The following is a 5,316-nucleotide window of genomic DNA, read 5'->3' on the forward strand; positions in this document are numbered from 1 at the left end:
TCTTGCCATTTATCATTAAAAATATCTATGTCACCACTTTTAGCACAGATTTTCAATCGCTCAGCTTTTTCTGTGCTTGTTTCTAGTACATCTAATTCTGGAATTTGTTGTATTCGGAATTCACTTAGATATTTCTTTGCCTGTTTTGTTACTGTGTATGATGCTTTCTTGTTTTCATGTTTTGAGACAAGTTTTAACATCCAATCCTCAGAGTTTTTCAGATAGGTGTCTAGGCCGATTGTGGCAATCTTCATTGCTAATTCGAGTTATAAAAGTTCACGGCGTACCTCTTTTCTTGGCAGATTTCTTTTCTTTTCTTCTTCTTCTTCTTCTTCTTCTTCTTCTTCTTCTTCTTCTTCTTCTTCTTCTTCTTCTTCTTCTTCTTCTTATTATTATTATTATTATTATTATTATTATTATTATTATTATTATTATTATTATTATTATTTAAGGCTGCGAGCTGACAGAATCGTTAGCACACCGGGCGATATGCTTAGCGGTATTTCGCCGGTCGCTACGTTCTGAGTTCAGATTACGCCGAGGTCTACTTTGCCTTTCATCCTTTCAGGTTCTATTAAATAAATACCAGCTACGCACTGGGGTCGATGTTGTCGACATAATCCCTTATCCCATATTTGAGACCTTGTACCTCCAGTAGAAAGGATTATTATTATTATTATTATTATTATTATTATTATTATTATTATTATTATTATGATTGTTATTATTATTGTTGTTGTTATTGTTATTATTATTATTATTATTATTATTATTATTATTATTATTATTATTATTATTATTACAGCGTTGAATTTGCAGAGCCAGAGTACCGCTAGTGTCTTCAACGTTTTCGGATTATATTCAATTATCGCTATATTCTTGATTTTTTGTCGTTACTTCAATTTTGATGCCTTACGCTTTCCGATCAAATCGTACCTTCACTTTGCGTTTCATTTCCTCTCAGCACAGAAGTTGCTGCTGAAATAACTTCCATTAATCTATTGGGATTTGGAGGGAATCGATTTATCGCCCGATCTTCAAAAACAAAATAGGGCGTTTACCTAGACAGAAAGGAAATCATTATGAATCGTTTCAACTCTAAATTAAATCACATAGTAGAAATTTATTCTGGAAAATAAAAAGACAAAAATTATTGAATGAGAAAGAGCGTGTATATGTGAGTGAGTGTTTGTATGTACAAGTCACAGCGACTAGCGTAGTCTTATTCTCTTTTTGTTTCATAGCTACAAGGTAGAAGGAACTTAATAGCATCAGCTTTACAGTCAATATGCAATCATTAGGAAATGGCTTGGAGTTTAAACTATCTGCTGTGTGTACGAGAAAGTGTTTTCTTAATAGAATATATGGAGAATATTTCTGGTGTGAAGAGAAATATATGAAGGAGAAAACTTCAAAAATTACTTGTAACTTGCGTCATTACAAAGAAAAATGAAGTTATAGCTTTTCTGATGTATATTTCGGTATATTAGTGTTTTGGTTATGCTAGTATTACTATATATTCCTATGTATGCATGTATGTATGTAAGCTTGCATGCATGCTTGTATATATGTGTATGTGTATATATATATATATATATATATATATATATATATATATATATATATATATATATGGATATATATATGTGTGTATCTGTATATGCATACATATATTAAATATTTTAAACAGAAATGAAGCTAAAGGGAATAGCTCAGAGTGGCCGGTGGCATTTATATGAACAAGAGATACAAATAGAGATGTATCAAATACCATACAACATCAATACTTGATCTATTAAACCTGTCTCCTCCTCAAAAAGAGTGTGCCAAAATTATCACGTGACAATACTAGTTGCATATGAGAAGGGGAGATAATCTTAAGAATCAAGAGTCCTTCAAAGTTGACATGTCATTAGGGAAAAGGACAGGCTTGTTGTCTGAACATATCAGTCCGGGACGTACGTTTCTACCTCAATAGACGTCATCGTCATGACAGGACATACATATGTATTCACGGATGTGACGGGTTCATAGGGACATACTCATGTGACTTAGAATAAGAAACACGCAGCAAGGGGTCTGAAAACCGAAATAATTAATCCATAACTGTTAAGTCTGAGAAAAAATATGTTGTTACACCCGAGGTGAGACGATCTCTCGGCTATGGATTGAATACAAACACACCCAAACACACATACACACACATTTTTATATAAATATGCATATACATCTATATATATGTGCAAGTAACTACATATGGTATATACATACATATATAAATATATGTATGTGTGTGTGAATGTGTTTGTATGTATGTATGTATGTATGTATGTATATATATATATATATATATATATATATATATATATATATATATATATATATATATATGTAATTCCCGTAAAGTTTATATAGATAGGCGGTTTAATTTAACGTGTTTATAAAATAGTCGATGAACGTTCCTTTATGTTTAGCATTTTCTATATATATCGCTATTATATTTTTAGGTGTTTAATTTTATTAATTTTTTATGAATTTTTTTTAAATTTATAATTTTTTAATTTTAAAATCTTTTAAATTTTGTTAAAATATATTAGGAATTTATATATATATATTTTTATATTTTTATTTTAGTCGTGTGTTTAATGAAGATATCTTAGAATTTGTAGGATTAAGTTGGATACGTTAATAATAATAAGAAGAAAATAACCTGAGAACGCACTGGTGGATTTATGTATTAGGTATAGCCTGATAAAACAAACGACCAGGGCGGAAAAACGTGTAGCGTTAATTAATATTATCTTCTTTCCCCACAGACTAATAACAGGTAAGGCATATATATATTTTAAACATATTTAAATAATTTTTAATTAATTCTATTGTACTTTATTTTATTGTACGTTATAGTAGGTTTTAAAATGCTTATATTATTAGATTAGTATTTTGGATATAATTTACTATGTGTACTCAAGAAAATGAGGTTGTCCTGAAATTGAAGCTGTGGTCCTATTGGTAAAATCCCAAATTTGTAATAATATTATATATGTATATATATATATACACATATGTATGTGTACATACCTATCTACGGCTATGTATGTACATCTATCTCTCTCTCTCTCTCTCTCTCTCTATATATATATATATATATATATATATATATATATATATATATATATATATATATATATATATATATATATACATGTTTGTGTATGTGTGTCTGTATAAGAGAGAGAAAAAGAAAGTGTACGCGTGTATATATGTAGTGTACGTATGACTGAATATTTTTTTTAAAATAAATTACAGGATTTGTAGGTTACACTTGATAGAAAGTATTTCGCGCACTTTGATGGATATTATGACTGTAAGCCGTCTTCAAATACGGAATGCAATACGTTCAGGGTGACTGTATGCAAATATATCATGCGCATATATATATATATATATATATATATATATATATATATATATATATATATATATATATATATATATATATATATATATATATATACATACATACATAAACACACACATGCACACACATATGCACACACATACACACACACACACATATATAAATATATATGCACATATATGAATATATGTCTGCACGTATGTCGCTGAACACAGTGCGTGCCTACTATGCGTTCCTGTGTTTGCGTGTGTGCGTATGTGCGCATTTGTGTGTGTGTAAATACATATATGTACACACATATATATATATATATATATATATATATATATATATATATGCATGTATGTATATATATATATATATATATATATATATATATATATATATATATATATATATATATATATATATATATATACATACATCTATATATGTACATTTATATGTATGTATGCATGTATATATATATATATATATGCATTTATGTGTGTGTATATATGCATGTGTCAGTGTACATATGTGTATTGATACATGGGTTAGAAAGAACGGGTGATGTGTATATGTTTGTATACTTGTGTGTTCGTGTGTATGTATATGTATATGTGTGTGAGAGAGTGTGTGTCTGTGTGAATGTGTGCGTCTGTTTGTGCGTGTCTGTGTGTCTGCGTGTGTGTTAGTGTGTTGAAACTTCTTTCTTATTAGTTGCTGCAGCTATTAATTAAGTCAGCCGAGAAAAGTCACTCAAAGTCTTAAACTAAAACGATTATTATAAAACAGCTCAATCTTGAAAGAAAGAAACAAAAAACAACTAGACGCTAAAATTTCAAGGAGAAAAGAACAGTATCAAATGTGTGTATGTGGGGGGTGGGGGTACGTGCGCGTGTGCATGGTGCCACATGTATGTAAGTAGATGTATGTATTTATGTGTGTGTGGGTGTATATATATATATATATATATATATATATATATATATACATACAGAGAGATACATATATAAATATACATTTATATGTGCATGCATACATATACGTATAAAACGATGAAAAAGAAAAATGAAAGAAAGCGGAATGGAGACTAGAGGATAGGGAAACAAAGCCAACTCGAAGAAAGAAGAATGAGATAAAAAGGAATAAAAAAATGAAGAAAGAAACCAAGAAACAAAAGACTCTGGAAGTTGAGTGGTGGGGAAGGGGTAGCGTGAAAGAAAAATGAATGACTGATTGGTATTATTCCGTGTGAGAATTTATCAAGTTCATGGAGTAAGTTATAATATATAGTGGAGCCTTCTGGCGGATCAATAATGACAGAAGGGTACTTGAATATCAGTGGAAGGATCAACGACTCACATTACGCCATTATTGCTGTCTGTGTGTCTATAACGTTCGAGATTAAATCATTGCTGGCTTAGTTCTTCTATTTGAAAACGCTCGAAAAAAAATGTTATCGAAGAATTGGTTTCTGTTTCATAAGCAAAATGACCATTCTCAATGAGAATGGTATGTTGGGAACAGAAGACTTGTAACTGGCTGGAAACAGTTGAAAGGGTTGTTATATCGACAATTCGAATCCTGTTACCGCGAATCCATAACGCTAAACAACTCCTCGTTGCTGTTCCAAACCAACCTACCTTCAAGAGGTAACACCAGCAAGCAGCAGACAATTAGCATAAATGATTTGTTGCTACCTGGATTCAAATACTATCAGTTTATTACTCATGCTTAATTTAACAAGAGTTACGATATCTATAAAGTTAACACGGGCAAGATTCAAAATCAAAATCTAGATAGTCGAAACTAAATAATGTAACACAATCAATCCACGTCTTTATTGTCTCACCCACATCTGCTATTTTGAAAACTCTTCTCTAGTTAATCAGTCCTCGTTATATGATTCA

This window comes from Octopus bimaculoides, chromosome 4 (genome assembly GCF_046866305.1).
Source record: "Octopus bimaculoides isolate indiv1 chromosome 4, ASM4686630v1, whole genome shotgun sequence".
NCBI lineage: Eukaryota > Metazoa > Mollusca > Cephalopoda > Octopoda > Octopodidae > Octopus > Octopus bimaculoides.